Source organism: Acanthopagrus latus, chromosome 17, assembly GCF_904848185.1.
Source record: "Acanthopagrus latus isolate v.2019 chromosome 17, fAcaLat1.1, whole genome shotgun sequence".
Taxonomy (NCBI): domain Eukaryota; kingdom Metazoa; phylum Chordata; class Actinopteri; order Spariformes; family Sparidae; genus Acanthopagrus; species Acanthopagrus latus.
Window position 1 is genome coordinate 23,725,643 of NC_051055.1, and position 20,097 is coordinate 23,745,739.

At 43.0% G+C, this 20,097-nt stretch overlaps 1 protein-coding gene across 26 annotated transcripts in view; it reads right to left on the bottom strand.

The window, feature by feature from the left end:
- The window catches only part of pou3f1 (POU class 3 homeobox 1), a 221,632-nt gene that overhangs the window by 147,372 nt on the left and 54,163 nt on the right, over nt 1-20,097 (bottom strand). For all 26 annotated transcript variants that reach the window (XR_005070715.1, XR_005070718.1, XR_005070714.1 and 23 more), the window contains one exon: nt 6,212-6,331. The gene's annotated coding sequence lies outside the window, so the exon portion shown is untranslated. The remainder of the gene's footprint in view (nt 1-6,211; nt 6,332-20,097) is intronic.

The window sequence follows — 20,097 nt, forward strand, 5'->3', positions numbered from 1 at the left end:
TCAGCCATCTTCAGCCCACTTGAGCTGGAATTGGAGTGGAGTCCCCCGCTCTCCTCAATCCATCCTGCCACCACCCACCCACTGATTGTCTCCCCAAATGAGGGCCCCCAAGGCCCCATGCACCTCTCACCAAGGGGGGCTTCAGTGCTGCCTGCAAGATTTAAGGTTGACTAGTGGGTGATTGGGTGATGGAGTTGTTCCATTTTATTAACTATTTTATTATCAATTTATATTATAAAGCTGGGAAATAGTCATCAAGATGTTTATTCAATGTTAAAAACGATGTTAAAAATAATCCATCAAATAGTTATAATAGCCTTGAGAGGTGGGGATGCATTCAGAAAATGAAAGTCCTCATTTTCACTGACAAACTTCCATTTTTTACAACATATAACACTCTGTCTCTCCCCAATTTAGATGAGGAAAAACTCCCCAAAAACACTTTTAAATGGAACAAACCCCCCTCTTCCTGGATCTGGACAGAAACATGTGAGGCAAAGTGGGAAAGTGATTTTTTATATGGGATTTAACCTCGACTACACTTGTGATGATCGGTGTCTCTTTCCCTTCTGAAGGTGTCAGTTCAGTCTATGTAGTCCTTCAGGCTAATTGCAACAATCAGACTACATGCCCTGCCCCTGGCTCCCCTCGAATCAGAGAGCACCTTCAGAGGCCATGCAAAGGCGTCACCTCAAAGTAGGAAGTACAGGAGACATGGTCATAATTGCGGCGCCCTATGCCGCCTTCTCTTTGTCAGCCGCAGCGTACCAACATTAAATTTTAAGTGTGAATGTGATTATCGTGTGGCATTCATTTTTAATGGGCTTTGCCTCTATGTGTTTTAGCATGCGGCAAGGCCCAGCAAACGGCTGACTCAGGCCCTTTTCTGCTGATGGCGCATATATTTCGCATATATACATGCGCTGCTTATTCCTCCTTCTCGCCGCGGCCCTCCTCTTCCTCCTCCTCCTCCTGCTCCTTTCCCTCCTCTCCTTCATCTCCATGCCTTTATCATTCTGCTAGTAGGATATGGGCCAAGGGGATAGAGGGTGAGGCGGTGCCCTCAGAGGTCTGACCATCCAATGTGGTTGGCCAAAGCGTTCACTGGTGAGGCTGCATGTCCCTGTTGTCCTCTCTATAGATGAACTGCTGAGGAAATCAGGTTTCAGAAACCGGATGAACTATTAATGACTTTCATGAAATTACACCAAAGTCAGTATGTTTGCTGCATCAAATACCAGGCCATATCTGTGAAAATATCTATGTCAAAACTACTCCTTCCTATTCTAAACTAATTTATCAGCATTTAAGTCTCAGCACACTACCTGACCCAATCTGTCCTTGATCCAGTCTGTCAAAGGAAAGGATGAAGGCTGACTTAGGGAGGATGTGGGGCCTGTGCTGAGTATCCCTCCCTCATACAAAGTAACCAGTCAGACTGTAAAAAAGCATGTTACCTATACTCCTACACAGACTTAATAATGCCTGTAGGAAAAAAAAAAAAGGAAAAGAAATAAAGGAAGGGTTCTTGTGAATCACAGAGGGAGCGATAAGGCCTTGAAATTAAAACAGATATATAGCCAGTCCGGTATGGAAATCAATAACATATTATTAACCGAGAGGCCACCCAGAGAGATAGGTGAGGCTTAAATGCATATATATTCATAATAACAATATTGAGATATATTATAAATAAAAAGGAAAAGGGGAGTAAATACCAGGCTGGCTTTTATTAGCTGCCAGTCTCCCTGCCAATATGTGCCGTGACTCCCCTGTCCAAAACGGTAACTGTCCAACGCCGGATCAAATTAGAGAGACTGACAGGCAATAAGAAATTGGTGAAGTTAAACGTGATTCCCGCAGCCGCGCACCCGGAGCTCTTTGAATATTAGAGCCACGGTGTCACAGGGTAGCAGAGGAGGAGGAAGAGGGGGGTGCTGGGGGGAGGTGTTGAAGAGGAAGACAGAGCTCAGGTAACTCCTGATAAAGTTTTATTAAAGCCATGTGCATTTTTTTTTTGCCCCCCTTTTTCTCCCCCTTTTCTCCCTCCCTCCGCTCATTCTTTTGCCCCTAGATTCTGATAAGCCTTGACAATGACACCGGCATCCCAAGGACATACAAACAGCTCACTGTCACTCGGTTTCTCTCTTTGTGTGCCATCTCCACAAGAAACGCCTCGGCTAACTGCCATGCCAGTGTAATTGTTGACTCTGATAACATCCACGTGATGGATACTGAATCAAATTAAAAAGCTGTTTTATAATAATTCAAATATAAGTTAATCATTCAAAAATAATAAAATAAACCAACCTCAGAAGTCATGAGAAATTGTAGCTGTAAGCACACATAAAAGCAAATGTCTAGTGGGCGTAAAAGAGGATGAAGACCCCCACGCTGTATGTTCAATTCATTTGCTGTTACGGTTAAGATTATTTGAATGGTATGACATCATCAATAGTGCACTCTCACTTTTCAGTCTCACTTCCTTTCCCACCAACTATCCTCATTTGTTTTTGCTCATTTACCCACCTCCCTCCTAATTTCCCCCCCTTCTCCCCTTTTGCCCCCCAGAATGCTCCTTCTCTCGCCTGACTTTTAGCACAGGGCCACACATGGTGCACCGGTGGCCCTTTTTTTTTTTTTTTTTTTTTTTTCTTTTCGAGGGCCAAAACAAAATCCACTCCACACCCAGATGCGGTTTGACTGCGCCTGCTTGTGCCGCACAGTTTGTTTTCAAATGAATAGCTGAGAAAACTCGGTGGCCTTTTGCCCAGCATATATACCCGTCTCGCCCCCGACTGCTACGACTACTATACTTCCCAGCAGGTCCATCACTTCCATTCTGTCTTTTTCTGTCTTCCTCTCTCTGTGTTTCTGACTGGCTCTTTGAACCAAGCATGGGGCCCGGTGCCATTGTATGACATGCCTTCTTCCTTCCCAAGTTTTGTCTGTGTTCTTCAGCCCCATTGAGGGCTCCCCAGCCCTTTTCCAGTGTACAGCTCCTTTGTAGCCTCCAGAAAGGCCTTCATCTCGCACTTGTTTTCTTCGAGCCAACCCCTCACAACCCACCCACCCCTCCTTTTCTTCCCCCCCTCCTTCCCTCCCTCCCTCACTCCCTTCAGAATAAGACAGGAAGTGAATGCAGATGTCGGACCCACCTGAGCTCATTGCTCATTCTCTCTTTCTCTCTCCCACGCGTTCTCTCTTTCTCGCTCTCTCTTTTTTTTTTCCTACAGACCCCCGTGGCTGAAGCAGTTGCTACATCACACACTGAACACATTGACATACTGAACCTCACAGTGGAGGCTGTCCATCACAATAGCAGCATGCTTGTTTGTTGTCTCTGTCTGTTGCCTTGCTGTCTAAACCTGTGCTCGTCTGTAATGCTACAGTACGCAGACAAGTAAACGGTCTCCGACTTCAGTGCATGCCCTCAAGTCTTTGTAGAGGAAAAATGTGGATTTACTTCTGTGAATGACCGAATATTATCTGATCTGTCAGTTCCACATGCATGGATAACAGGGATGCACAACATCATATTGGATCTTATAATTAATGGTAACTTTACATTGTCTGCTGTTGGTTGATAATGAAGTTCTAGCTGATAAAAAGTCAAGTTGCTTTCACAGATTTAACAAGCGCAGCATGTGGCAATACTGGTGCAGTAATGGCTGAGAACCTGACCCAAACCACATGAAAATCTATGTTTAAAACTCTCACAAATACCTCAATGACAATGAAATAATGCCTCTTCGGTGGATAATGAGACTGATTTTCTTCCTGTTGCCACCCTTAACAAAAGAACAAAGACAATAAAACAAAAGAAGTCTGCAGGCCTGAACATTCTGATACAGTCGGTGACAGTATGCACCTTGAAAGTTGGTTTGAAATCTGCCAATAATTGCAAAACACAAGGTATTGCAAGGTTTCCAATTGGAGGGGGGAAGTCTATGAGTTTTAACAAAACAAATCCTCCTAGAAAAAAAACTATTTTTAAAATACAAAAATGTGACATTATCAATTATCTTGTGGCAATGAGAACGAGGTAAAAAAAAAAAAATCCCTAAAAAATTGAAAAATAAACATTTCTTTAAAGTTTTATCTCCTTACAACTCACCATAAATATAATGTAGAAGAGCTGCGGCATTTAGACAGTAAAGACTCTACCTCAATCAGCACCTGTCTACAGTGGCTGATTACATATCTACCAAAGAAGAGAGGATGTCCACAGCAGAGCATTACTGGAGGGCAAGAAAAACAGAGAAACAACCTCTTTGCCAGAATAGTCCCCTGTCGGGTTGGCACTGCCGTGCAACCACTGGGCCTCCTCAAACCCATCAGTGTGTATGTGTTTACTGCGGGACATATCCGCTGCCTGGCACCACCCACGATCCTTGGCATCTTCCTGGGAAGTGTACGGGACAGTACCCGCACTGCCCCAGGGATCAGGGCAAGAGGGCACGCTGCCTGGTGCAGACACATGATGGGCGTCTGGCTCCTGTCACGGTGCCCAGTGCCTGGGCAGGGCACAGGAGAGAAAGGGGGAGTCAGCCTGGCACAGGGCATCGGCAACTGGTAAAGTTGGCACAGGGGGCACATAGCATTCTTTCACATGCCATTGTGGCATTCAGACAGGGCGATTTTTTGGCAGAAGCCCTTGGTCCTGCTTCTGTTGTCGTTTCAGGCAGTCCCCGGTTCCCCAAACTGCAAATGAGCCTGGAATTTAGTCGGCTGTCTCTCAGCTATGTGTTGCCATGACTTCTAATGGAGGGCAGGACAGAAGGGTCAACAAGACTTTTGTATTACAGAGCTTTAATTGAAGGGCAAAGTCAACAGAATTTCACTGCTAATTGCCGTCTCTATACCCCCATCCACCCTGACTCCCAAAGAGACTGGCAGCAGATATGAAGCCGTGTGCGTGGCCTCAGCGAGAAAACAGGATCAATTAAACTGATCTGGTGCCGTGGAATAAAAAGACATACAAGCTGCAGTGAAGTGTGGGAAGTCTCCAAAAAGATAACATTAAGCACTTCCAACACTTTCATCCTATAAATCATAATGCTGACGCACAGGAAAATTACTGTTATGTTCTTGTTGATATGACTGATAATTTGACTACCCTCTGAATCACTGCATGTGCCTCCCTTCACCGGAACACCTGAGCTATCCCATGAGGCATTGCTGCTGCTACCATAAAGGTAAGCATTGTGCTGTCTGGGGTGTAAAATAAATAAAGGCAGCGGACAGCAAGATGAGTTGGGGGTTGCAGAATGCCAAGGATGGGTGCAAGGAGGGAGAGAGAGAAAGACTGTGTACATTTGTGCATGTGTGTGTGTGTCAGGAAAAGAGAGAGAGAAAAGGGAAAAGAGGGAGCCGGAGCAGGGATGTATGTGTGAGTGTGTGTGTGTGTGTGTGTGTGTGTGTGTGTGTGTGTGTGTGTGTGTGTGTGTGTGTGTGTGTGCGCGCGCACTGGTACAGAGATGGATCACCAGCGCTTGTATCTTCTCCGCGGCCATGCCTAGCAGCACGTCAGCGGCAGCCTCCATTTACATTAGGGAGATTTAAGCTGTCTCAGGCAATGGTGACAAGTCAAGGTGTTTCACTTTAATTACACTGGGCAAGGTCACCCCCTAGCTGGCTCACCCTCACACAGGAGGAAAAGGAGGAGGATGACTACGAGGAGGTGATGGTGGTGGTGGTGGTAGTGGGGTGGGGTGGAGGTGGAGGGGGGGCTCTGCTTGGTGAGCTCACGCCTGTATTTACATTCTCATTTTCAGCCCCCCCTTCTTCCCTCCAACCCACCACCCTTTAATGCACTGCCACTCATACACTGTGCAAAGTGTGCACCATATGCACACACACACACACACACGCACACAAACACACACACTGGAGGCACACATAAAAATAAGGTGGCCATGGATTTAAAGAGACAAATATAATATCCATCAAGGCACCCACACACACACTGTACACAAACAATACATTTTGCAACATTCACAAACAGAATACACAAACATCCACACACTCCCCCGGCAAGCCCGTTTGTTCCAAATAATCCCTAGTGACAAAATAAACGCCACGGTGTATGAGGTTATAGCCTTAATGGGCCATACGCCATTGAGGTGACATAGTGTATTACACACCCTTAATATGACACCTATTGCCTACTGTGCTTTTAGCCAGGTCTCTCTGCCCTTTTTCTCTTTACCTCTCCACTCCAGCTTGTCTGTCCCGAGGCCATGGTGTTGTACAGTGGAACTGACAGGTTGGGAGTTCACAGAGTGCCTTCATGGTGTGAGTTAACCCCGTCCTGAGAGGCCCACAGAGGCTGAGAGGGAGGAAGAAGAATCACAGTCAGGCAGGGCAAAAGTGCTATTGTGGAATTCTGCTTTTTTCACCCCAGCACAGTCTCCGTCTGTGTCTCAATTCTTTGCATTATATTACTGATTTGTCATGAATGGTCCAATGATGCTGCATTGTCATAAGGCAACCGTGTGAATGAAACATATCTACATACATTTACATCGAAAGGATGACAACCAAAAATCTGAGTTTATTCCACTCCCCCTAACGTTGTGTCTCCTTTCTAGCTACTATATATGTATACATACATACATACATACATACATACATACATTAGTGCTTTTATTTACTTACTTCAGAAGACTCACAAATTCACAGCTATATTCACAGGAATTATTTTGTACAAATAAGCAGGAAAAAATGAAAACTCTGAACTCATTTGTATTCCTGGACAGCAAGTTAAGATTACAAGAGCATGCTTTCTCTGACTTTAGATTGCGATGTGGATCAGTGTGAACTTCAATTCTCACAATATTCTCGAAGGTCTGGGTATCAAATATTCTTTTTCGAAGAGAAAAAACAGGACATGTAAGTATTTTAGTTTGTTAAAGCCTGACAGATATATCCATTTATCCGTCTATATGATCAGCTGATAATGGCAAACCACAGATACATCGGTATAAGGCTCTCTGTTGTCTGAATATGAAACCTTTGAGATATGCAGAAGAAGATGCTTGGGGTTATTTACAGTTATTAAAGTGAAGCTGAAGACAGTGTAGTTCATTGTTAAACTGTGAAAGGTCCTGCAGTTGTTACATATCTTTGTCACAACTGCTAAAACCCATTTAAAGGTTTATTGTAAAAAAAAAAAAAAAAAAAAAAAAAAAATGTGTATTTTGTCTGATATATCAATGTTGCAATTTTTATCCCTAATATCGGTGTCAGCCCAAAAAATGAGATTATCAGTCATGTACCTCTCTGGTAAAGACAAAAGAGTTGAAAATGTTTATAGTGTCAAGCATGGCATGCTGAAATAGATATGTGCAACTTCAGGGACTTGACAATTAACAGTGATCCACTAAACACTGACATGTTAAGTGGATTTTGTCTTACAATTTACAAAATCAACTAAATCTTATGCTAGAAAACACAAACACTCTAAGCCTCTGTTAAGTCCACACGTGCTCTCAACCGTCTACCGTCTTTGCGTGTTTTCCGCAGAGATTTGATGTCAGGCCGTCAGTTAAAAGCAGCCTTACCTTTCTTATCAGCATCACAGCTTTACCCGTGAAAACTGCAGTCATTTAAAAAAATAGAAGATGCAGGGAAGGTGGGAGTGAATGAGAGAAAGGGGAGAAAAAAAAAGAAAAGGGAGAGGAGGGAGAGGGAGAGAAAAAGAAGGAAGTGCCTTCGGGGGAAGTTATTAAAGAAGGTGCAAGCTGGCTGGCTTGGCAGCAGTTCAAAGGGGGTGGATCCCCTTGCCTCCCTGCACCCAAATGGCAGTTGCTGGCACCATCGCTAAACACACAATGCCTTGTGGCAAAACTGTGTCTTTCATTGACAGATGAGTGGGGCAAGGAAAGGAAGGAGGGAGGAGGGAACACAAAATGCTGCTATTCGCTCTCTTTTTTTTTTTTTTTTCGAGGTGGGAAAAAAAAGGCTTAACCTGAAAGAGGTGTTAGCCCCCTAACCAGTAGTGAAAGGCACACACATCTATCCACACACACACACACAAAGAAAATGTGGTGTAGCCATTGGTGGAAGCATCAGTGTGGGAAGGTGTGAAGAATTATAAGAGGGAAGAGTCACTTTTGTCACAATTATAGCTGGCTGAGGGTACAAGGAATCAAAATAATTAGAACGATAATGAAGGGAAGACGACTGCGGCTGCTACATGAGGTTCATCTTTTTACATTCATTTGCTTTAACTTGAATGTGTCGAACTGCACTGTTAAGAGGGTGATGCCGGAGCAAAAAACAGAACGTTTCGGATTTACTGAACACGTGTTCAAACATACATTCGCATGTTGTTTTTCCTGCACTCCCTCCAGCAGGTTTGACTCCACACCTCCTCGACGGCACAAGGTTAACAGATTTTATTGGATACGGGCCCTTGAGCTCCAGTCAATACCGCTGGTCAATAGTTCTTATTAATAAATGGATTTCAAAGGATTTATTTTATTCAGCTGAATGTAGAACATGCAGTCGAAGTGTGCCACTAAGCTGGGCAGTGTTATTAGTATGTGAACATACTGTACATGAGTGACACAGAGCGTTTGATGTTTACTTGCCACTTGAGAGATGTAAATGTGCATGTTTGGAGGTTGAGGAGTGAACACCTAGTCTATGTATCAGAGCACACAGAGCCAGAGAGGCAAACACACAACATGAAACACCTGCACAAGTAGTTTCACCTTCTCTCTCTCGTACGACCACACAAACACTTATGTACCAACAACCACACACGCCGTCTGGGCAGCTTATAGTTAGATTTATGCATACATATATAATCAGCAGCCTATATGGCAGCCCTGACCCTGCAGGTCTGGGGCAAGGCCAGAGAGATGCATCGGAAAAGTCTAAACTCTAAAAGGCATCAATAATAACCTGTCCCATCAACTGCTGCAGGAGCCCAGGCAAAGTACAAGAGGGTTGGATGGAGAGATGGATGAATGAAGGTCCTCTAACATGCAGACAATCACCCACTTCAGCATCTGTAGAAGAGGTGACACAGTGCAGGGACCAAGAAACCTTTGACATGACGTGACCGTTTTTTTTTTATATAGCGAATCAAGGGAGTCAAATTGGTGCTAGATTACATTTATACCATGTCATATACAGTGACGGTCACTGACAGAGGGCTTTAAACTAGATGATTTTAGTGACAATGTTCCTTGTTTTGTTTTTCAAAGCTTTCACACATTTGTAAAAGCAAAACAAAAACCTCAGTGTTCAGATTTTCAAGACAACATTTACAGATACAACCTGAATACACAAGGCGACTGCACTCAGAAGTATAAACCCTTGTTTAAATGTCACTGTAACACAAGAACTGAATAAGAGTTCTCTCTAAGCATAGAATATGTACACGTAGCAGCTCAGGGATCAAATCAGCATCAGGAAGAGCTCTTTCAAATCTAAAGAGGCCCTCTTTATAGAGGTTAGTGCTGCTACATTTACAGCTTTGCTTCAGTGCTGCAGATTACAATCAGAAGATTGTGTAAGTTTCTGCTCTGTCTGTCTCAGCTCAGGCATACGACTCAATACCTATCTGCCGTGTGTCACAGACAGTAGGCTTTATTCCAACTGTGATGGCACACATGATATTCTTAGGTTACATTGTGTGGCTTTTTCTCACTTTAGCAGCTCTGGGGAAGATGAGGCGGAAGCATTGTTAAGTCATTGCTGAGCAAGCTACCGATTAGTTAGTGGAATTATTATAAAGGAATAGTTAAAGGTCTCCTAGTAGGCTATTGCTTTAGTTTCATACTATGATTTTGGGGGTCTAGTAGTGCTGGAGGCATCGCACAGGGGAAGTGACTGTGTAGTTGTGTCCTTACTGAAATCATGACGGCTTTTGGAGGCCTCAGTTTAATACTGGTTGAATACTTTAAGACTGGCTGTGTGCATTTCTCTGTGGATTGAACATGTTGATACTTTCACAGTATTCATACAGCACCTAGACCTGCTCTGTAATTTAAAAAAGACTTGGAAATATCATTTTCCACAAAATGGGACCTTTAAAACTGTTCTGTTACTTATATTTCACATAAGCAGATTTCAGCTTCACCGTTATCCATCTTTTTTCTCATATTCGACACACTATAAAAATGTTTGTCACGAGCTGGGCTATTAAGGCCATCTCAGTGTTTATTGGCATCTGTACTCAAGTAACAATGAAGTACACGACACTGTGTAGCTGCATTAATTGTACTTTTTCTAGAATGCCATACGTTTGGCAGCAGGAAGCTGTTCAAGAACCACCACTACACACTTTCACTTTCTTTACAACGTTGTCCATCTTTAGAGGTTGATCTATCTGCACATATGATACAAGTCAACAAAAAATGCTAATATCTTTATCTGGCCCTTACAATATGTAACTATCTTTTATGTAGGTGTTAACACCTAAGCCATCATCACAATGTGACACCCTCCTATTCCTTTGGTAAAATGATCCAGTTATGTATGTTGGACGTACGCTCTCAGCGTTTACTCTGTTTCAATTTGGATTACATGTATGTCATGCGCTGCTGGTGGATTTGTGTCTCAGGTGAGTGAAAAGACAAATACTCCACGGTGTGGACCATAAAATTGGTTTATAATGCAATTCAACGTGACACCACACCATCTGTTGTCCTGTAGGAAATTCTGTTTGTAAAGTTGTAAGGCAATGGAGTTAACATCATAGACATCACGCAGAAAAACCTGTATGACAGCGAGCTACATACAAAAGAGTCTTCATCACATGCCATCCAACATTGGCTGGTATGGCACATGAAAAATCCAGAAATATATTGGGATCTTTTCTATTCAGTAGTTCAGGAAAACATCTTAGTCCAAAGTTGGGGAACTGAACTAGGCCACACAATGGTGCACAGATTCAGCCCTGTGAGTGTTGAGAGTGTCTGCATACTCTCTCCCTGTCTGTGTGAAACAGAGACAGTTGTCAAGCTGTGGCCAACTCAGTCACGCTGCCACTGAGCGCCAAACAATGACCTGAATGTAATGACAGATGACACATAGGGTGTGTGGATGCAGCACAGGACAGAACCCAAACTCCATCTGTTACTCGGTCATATTAGAAGAAGATGGACTCTTTTTTTTTTTTTTAAAGAAACACGCCACGCAGTTTGACTCTGTGGGGCCACATACTGCACATTTCCTTCCAATTAAAAAACTATTTTTCAAATGTTGCCGATTTAAATACTGTGACCTCGATGACAGATTGCATGCTCCCTAAAAAATGGTTTCATTTTTTCATTTTTTCAAAACCTTGACAAACCATGATGAATTCTGAAACGCAAAACTGCAACATAACAAAGGTGTTTTTTTTCTGAACAACAAGGTTTGGTTGAACAATGAAGACCTGTGTACATACATGCATACCTACACACACACACACACAAAATGAATACAGACAGAAAACCTGCACAAGAACTCAAACCAACTTGAATCAAGACAAACATTTCAGCTGAAACGTATCATTTATTAATACGTCTGTTGGTATATTCAGCATTATTTGAAAAAAAGTTTAATTATCAATAAAAGTTGTTTTTGAAGCAAAATGCCAAAAATTCACTGATTCCAGCTTCACTAATTGAAGTATTCTGTAATGAGTATTTTATGCATTTTAATGTTGCTTAATAGACGAAACAACTAACTGATAAATCTAGAAAATGATCTGCAGAATCAATAATAAAAATCATTGTTAGGTGTGGCCCTTTTTTTACTGTTTCAACTCTGTTTTCCGATTTTTTTAATAAAGGTCTTTCATGAAGAGATTGAAAGTATGCGATTAAATAGATATACACTTGTACCAGTTTTTGTCCATATCCTTGAATTTTTGTAGTTCCTGCCCTTCAAGACCTTTCATGAGTGAGGGATTTTAACCAAATCGACCACGATGAGAAGCCTTTCACAGTGAGCACAGCTGCCAGTGGAGGGGGCAGAGAGGGAGGGTAACAGTGGCTGTTTTAAATGTATTTTCTACAACACTTTCTCAATTAAAGGCCCTTTTTACACATAGCACTCTGCTAATAACATAATGGCGAGTAGAATGTCATTGAGTGGTGTAATGTACCTAAATCCTTCACCAGCATTTTTAATGCTTTCATAATTGGAGCCCACTTTGGAACATAGTGGCACGCGGGAGGCAGCGGAGGAAAAGGCAAAGAGAAATGATTTGTAAAGATGTCCGCGCTGGAAATAATAACTAGCCTTGGTGCTAATGTAGGGCTCTTTGCAAAAGAGGAGAAAAAAAAACATCCTGCTAATTGAGTTTGCCTGAAAAAAGACATTTAAAACTCATCATTTCATTTTACAGGCCTTTTTGTGGCACATTGTTTTTAGAAAGGGGAAGAGGAACACTAGTGGTGTTTCACATCCATTTGGAGGTTAATGGTCAAGTTTCAGGCTTTTAAATATGGTAAAAAACTAAACTGAAAGGATTTACTTCAATTAATTGCAAAGTGTGATTCTTTTTCTCCCAAATACTTGTGAACTCCTGCCATTCAAAACTTACCTACAGAAATGGCTTATGCAAGATAAATACCAGTTTTCGTCTTTTTCGCTTGCAAGCGGAGTAATATGATAATTTAGCCAAAACATTTTGCGCGTATTTAAAGGGGTTTTTTTTGAATAATCAACACATAATTCTCAGCTAAATGAGTTGTGAAATGTACCTGAAATCATTTTCTGGACTTTTGCAACAGAATCATATCATGTTGCTTTCACTTCTGACTTCTTTCTCTTCTTTGTTTCCTCAAAGAAAAGGTGTTTGGAGTTGACTGCCTCTGATTTGTGAGTCCAGTCTGAGACTATACATTACCGTCACCCACAATGACCCCTAGCCCTGTCTAAACACAGACCTTAATGACTCATGGTTGGTAGGCACAGTCCTTGGTTATAGGGCTCCGCAGGCTGTGGCCGGGGCAATGAGAGGACACTAGGCACCAGGATTGAGTGGACTCCACACAGACATTAGTACTCTTGCTTCTGGGATGTATTGCATCAATGTCAATGGGTAAAAACATGTCCTCCATCTTCAAAACCACACCCTGAGGGATGAGAAAAGCACCTGCAGACCTCTTATCTATCAAAAGATAATGGCCAAAGTCAAATCAGTCTTTCTCTGGAAGCACTCAGCTGTTGCGCCGCAGCAGGATATGGCGAGTCGTACAAATTAGCCGAGGCACCGTTACTCGTAGATAAGATATTGTCCTCAAACAGCACTACATCCTTTTTAGCGTTCCCTGCTCCTTCCACTAAAAAATGGGAGGTCTCCTTCGAAAAGCTCCCCTCTATAAAATGAAACGAGGAAAAGGGAGCTCGGGGTGAGGGAGCAGGGAAATCATTTACGGTAGCATGATGAAGTGTCCGTTTCTCCTGGCAACAAACAACTTAACAGGTGCCTTAAGAGAAGGAGTTGTCCTATAATTGTAAAAGCTTTTTTGATCATTTAACCTGCACATCCTATCAATCAGCAGAGAAAGCAGACATACAAGCACACACGCACGGAAAACCACACAATACACAAGGAAGTATATTACACGGAAGGTTAATAGCTCGGAGAGACACTGGAGAAGGTCGAAAAATAAGTGGAGAAGATGTATAGTAGATACATTGGCTGCAAGGTTTCAGAGTGACCAGGGCTGTATGTAATATATCCTCTGTTAGTTAAGTGAGAGTTTGTGTGTTTTGAGATGTAAAGTATCGCTCACAGTATAAAAATATTCCTTTGAAACACTTATTTGATTGTATTTTGCCTCACAACACTGTCTTTCTGCACCAATTGGTTTCATATTGGCGTTTCTATGGGTGTTTCATGTTTACTCAAAGCCGCAGAGTGACACTTAAATACACGTAGGAGTCGTCGTCATCGTCATAGGAGCTTTGACAGATGAACCCGATGGCACCGGGAATGGCACAGAACCTCACCAGCTGGTAGTGGACCTGGCGCCAACTGCCCATCTAGGCTGGCAGCTTGCTCTAACATGCCAGTCGAGACCTGTGAGGGCTCAGCTCACGACCAGTATAATGCCAGAGGGTATCACATGCCAAACCTTCACAGTCGGCTCTCAGATGGAGCAACTGAGGCATTAAATCTAATGAGAAGGAACCAAAAGTGATTCAATAGACAGTTTTACTAGCACTAATATAAATGAGGAGAAAAGCAATTTGGCAGTTTGTACCATTTTTTAAATGAAAATGAATCTAAAGAAGATTACCCTGTAGAACCTGTAAATGGTAAAAATGTTATAAATACTTTCAGTTAATCATCTGTAAAATGGTCTATCCATTCAAGTCTCGACTATGTCCATGCTGTTCTAGTCAAATATATAAATAGACGTCCAATCTTTTCCAACAGAACCTTTCCGAGGTCCCCACTCTCCTGTCTCTGCATTAATCATTTAACAATTCCCGCTGTAGCTTTACACTAGAGTGAATCAAACACAGCTCCTATAACACAGACTGCCTGTTGCATCATGGTGTGTCCAAACACTAGTGGAAGATGGGGGACATGGCACATGATTTTATGTTTGTTATGTGTAAAATGAAGACCATAGGAATGCAGCCTCACTCAGTATGAATCAATCCATCAAATTAAATTGTATGACTCATCTTTTGCGCAAATGCATTGGAGTGGTTTTTGCATCTGCATGTTGTTTGCTTCAGCACAGAGGTCATTACTGAGTGGGAGAACTGTTGAGTTAAAACTACATAAATCTTGTCACAGTTTTAAATAAGTGAGAGCAACAGAGGTGATTGGTTGATTCCACAAATCTATCATAATCGCTGTTTATGTAAAGGGTGTTGTTATGTCCAATAACTGTGGCTGGTAGAGCAAAAATATGGCTGTTTTTTTTCCAATTAGACTGAATTTTATGTCAATGAATCAATCAGATTTAATCAAAAAAGAAAGAGAAAAATTACATAGATCTAAGAGCTTAAAATGAATAAGTGCTACATTCTACTTCAATAGACTTTAATGCTATTTCAGATTTCTAAAACTCAACAGAAGCCACTTTCAGACTGAAGGAGTTGCAGACATCCTGCAAACAGAGAGACTCACACTGACACACGCTGGCAGAGATTCCCACTGAACTCCAGCTACACATGGGAAAGACAGACAGATCAAGAATATCGAGGGGGGGGATGGAGAACAGCAGAGGAAAACAGAGACATAGAAAGAGAGAATGGGAGATCCAGAGACTTGTCAGTCATGCCAATGAACACTGACAAGCCAACTCTGTGGATAATGTTTCTGTCACTGAGCACTCTAATCACAGTGTTCTTAGTCAAAACCAATCCCCGCGCATCTGTACACTTGCAAAGTGCTGGTATGTTTGTAGCAAACAGCTGAAAGAAGCGTACAAAGAGAGGGTGTCAAGGCAGGCAGAGCCAGTCACATCTCTACCATTGTCACCTACTGTGAATAGCACACAGCGAGTAGAAAATGCTGAGAAAATACAGAGAGAAGCAGAAGAGGTAAAGCGTGCGCACCAAAGAGAATGATAGAAAGAAAGAAAAAGAGAAAGACTGCAGTTTTTAACACACCCCACCAGGTAGTGCCTGTCAGAACACATTGCCATCCTCTAATTGGGTCATTTTTGATACCCCCTACCACACGGTGCCAGCGTATTGATGGGGAGGTGTCAGGGTGCCAAGAGCCTGCGAGGCCTCACTGGCACCGAATCAAAGCAGGCACAAACGCTGCCCGCAGACAATCTGGCAAGCCAGAGCACACACAGGCGCAAGAACATCCAAAAACATGGCCCCATAGCTCCCGCCTGTACCACCGGGGCGTAATTGGTACATGGGCATTCTGCAGCGTTTTCAAAGGAGGGAACTTAATCCACATGTGTACTATGAAATTGGCTATTTTGTACCCCCCCTCCTCCCTTGCTTGCCCTCCCCCAGTTTGCAACCCCAACACCAATTTAGCACTCGGAATGCGTCTCGTTTCTCTCACATCCTCTCCGTCAACTATCAGCTGCCACTCTATCTTTCTCTCTGAAATCGCCCCAGGTTTGACCACGACGTCTTAGGTTGTGAAGGCGGACAAGGATGTCTAATCTTTACTCGGTGCTCAGCTTGACAAGATTTCACTCGTTTGAGTTTGTTTGTGGTGGTGTTTGCGCCTGTATGTATGCGTGTTGATATGTCTGCACTGTAAGTATGCAGATCGGGAGAGTCTAAAACAAATTAAATTTGCTCGTCATGTGCTTCTACATAAAGCTGTGGAGTTGGGTTTAAGGGTGTGGGTTGTGGATTGATGCTTACAGTAGGATGTGGGTGAGCCAAAGCCAGCACATCCCACTCCTGTCCTTCGACTTAGAATCTATAAATCTAAATACTCCCAAACAGTAACATCCTCTCATGTGTTTTTTTGTGTTCTGCACATTCCAACGTTGAAGAACGCTGTCGCATCTCCTCTTCCTTTGTGTGGTGGAGTGTGCCTTCCAGCCAGCCTGGCACTGACTGGCACATGGAGTAAACCGACTCCAGCTGCTTTCTGACCGAGGGGAACTTGTTTAATTAACCACGCTCTGGTTCCAATGAAAGGCTCGGTTTCGCTCCCAGCTGTTGACCAGTCTGTGGCACCCCGGGGCTCCGATGGGGACTGGCATATCACCCCTGGTCCGGTCCGATCCACGTTTCCGAGACAAAGATGGACTCTGCCTGTCATGCCAGGATGTATCACGCCTGAGCCCTCCTTCATAAATTAAACATGAGATCTGGAGGAGTTCTTTTAAAAAAGGAAAAAGACCCAGAGGATGTTTCTCTGCTCAGATTCACCCACGCTGTTTTTCTTTCCTTCTTTTTTTTTTCCTCTATGACTCGGACTCACTCAGACATGGAAAAAAGGAAGAATGGGGAGAAGGTATAAACAGGTGCAGAGGTGAATTAGAAAACAGTGCCCTCAAAGACTTTCTCAAGTGTGTGTTTGTGAGTACGTGTGTGTGGGCAATCCATGGTGGCCTGAAAGAGCACTTCAAAGAGCCTTCTGATGGTTGTCTGGCCCTTTCCATGTGCTTTTGGGGACGCACTCATATGTACGAAATGAGCTCGGCTTTTAAGCATTACTCATCCTGTGTGTTAAGACCATGAAAGTTTTTACCTTGAAAATTAAAAAAAAGCTTCACAAGTGGAACAATCTAAATTATCTTATTTTCCTATTATTGCTACAATATTTGTAATGACATCTGAAACTGAACTCAAGATGTAAAAGTATAATTGAACACTTAAGATTAAGCTCCTCTGCCAGGAATCTATTTTATTAAACACAGAGACCTGCCTGCTGAATTTGACCCTTGAGGGTAAATATATGCAGACGCATGTAAACACCACATCACAACAGCACCATCTCTTCATCTTAGGCATACTACAACCCCACCCCCACCCTCCACTTTTACTACAGCAATGAATCAACGGACAGGTCGAATCCGGAGCCATCACGTGCTGGGGTTTTACGTCTGCGTTTGCCTTTGTTTATCCAGTGTGTGTTAGGGAATCAAGGTCTGATTGAGTTAAGAAGCCAAAACTGACAAAGTGTGTCAGGCTGGAACGAACAATATGGACCAAACGGACACATTTTTAGGTCACTAGGCCGTCTGAGAGACGGGATGTGTGCTCTGGCAATGGGAAACACATGCAACTCACTTAAAAAAAAAAAAAAAAAAAAGCAAGCGTAAAATTAGCTCAGACTAAATGTCATGTTATTCAGACTGGACGAACACATTAAACTGCAGATACTTCCTAATCATATTCCTCATTATTTCCACTTTGTTCTGCCACTCCCATACAGAATCTCGACAGTGCTAATTGTTCTGTCAGTGGGTTTCCACTCTGTTCCCACACTCATACTAAAAAAAATCGACTTTACAAGAGAAGACGAATGCCGAACTGACATTCTGAAAGGTAATGTCACCACCCAGCCACAGTGGAAGTCTCTCTACATCGAGTGAGAGCTGGAGTGCCACCAAGAGAGCTCATTTCACCCCCATCTGGATGACAGGTCGTACCATCACCGAGCACAATTGTCACCTTTACAAGTTGTCATGCATCTTGTGTCCTTGATGCTGTGATAATGCACACTGGAAGGGTGTCATGTCATCACCCACACCCCTCAACAAATAACGTGTGAATGTAGAAAGGAAGGCAGCGAAGAGACAACAGATACCACCACCCGAGAACATACATATGAAAGTAAAGGTCTCTTTTTATATATATATATATATATATATATATGGTTTAAGTTTTCCCTAACTCCCACAAGAGCACTGTGGTTTTTAACGATCCTTGAATTGCAGCTGAACTGGCTTTTTCTGCTCTACTCTACTGCCCACCTCATGCAGCCTACAACCCTCATCCCCTATCCACCTCCTCATGTCATTTTTTTCCCTGCGAGTCCATGGCAGAGTCCACGGGAGCCCCATTTGCCGTGACATATGGCGAACAAGGCAGGCAATGCGAGCGAGTGGCCCTGTCTGGAGCTGTGACTTAGTGTCGTCCCTCAGTGCCTCTGGCAGCACAGGGACAGAGGGATGAAGGGGATGGAGGAAGAGGGAGAGAGGAGGCACGGAGACAGAGGAAGGGTGGGAGTTGGGGCAGAGGGTGGATTCATGCCGGAGTTTTCGCCCTGGAGACCCACTGGCAGTCCTAAGATTAGAGGGGTAATCAATCTCAGTGTGGAGCTGGCCAATCCCACCGCCCCATGGCCTGGCAACCTGGCCTCCTCAGGTGGGGGCAGGGCTGTGGGGAGCAAAGAAACACTGACAGGAGGGACAGAGAGGAGAGAGAGAGAGAGATGAGGGTAAAGAATATGCTTTATTAAGAGTCATTTGTCCTTTAACAAGCCTTGGTGCTGGACAGGTGATGAAGCATAGCACCACGAACACATATGATTACTGTCATCGTTGTTTACTGGCTTAGCTGCCTCTGTCACCTCACTAGGGAAACCTTGTTTTGGGTGCTCCTAACACACACACACACACACACACACACACACACACCCAGACCACTGAGCAGTGCAGTGCCCATTTTGGTCATACTAAGGGCTGTGCTGGTCCAGTGGGTAGCATCTGTATCTGTCAAAAAACACTGGAACAGCTAAAATAAAAGTCAAAACGAGGTACAAACTTTTGAAAAGTATCTATTTAAGCATCATCTAAATACTTGTATAGGCACACTTGGTGCAAACAAGAGCTATGAGAAGTAGCAACATGTCAAGTGTTAACAACAGTAGCCACAGCAGCTGCGTGCTGTCATTATGTCAGCTATGATTTTTTACACTAAAAAGGGGGGGGAAAGAGCAAAGCAACAGAATGCCAAGAGTGCAACATGAGTGTTTTAAGGGCGCAATCAGTGTTGGTGGCTTTAACACCAAAAACCTTGATAACACACTTGCAGAAATATCTTGTAGGGGAATATGATTAGGTTTTACAAACAAACAAAGGCCAAGAAGAGAAGTATCTGGTTTGTTTGAAGCAACAAAGAAGCATAGAAAAACAGCCCTTCGGACTGTAGAAACAGTGGAAATTATTTTGGTTGATGACCAGCCTCTTGATCATGGTTGAAAGCTAAAATCTCACAACTCACAACACAAACCAAAACACCAAACAGGACTAACAGCACAATGACGAGTTTCACCGCTAGCTAAAATATGTGCACCACATGAGATAAACTGTCCACCAGGCTAATAATCAGTTACCACTTGACAGCAGCATTGTAAAACTCAGCCATGTATTTATTCACTTTTGGGATGGCACATACACTGTAGATATTAAGCAAACTATGTGTTCATTATGTTTAAAAAAACATGAAGAAATGAATGAAATAATGTATATTGAATTGTTTAATTAATCAATCAATCAGACACCAGAAAACACGTAGTCTACTAGTGTCTGTAGTGGGAAAATAATAGTACAGAGCTCTCTATAGTCAAGTGTCAGAGTTTTGGACACAATGAGCCTGAAGCTGTTTTGAGCCATCACAGTCAGTTAGGTCAGTTGTACTAATACACGGATAAGCTAACCCATTACTGTCAGAAAAATACATGTTACCGCG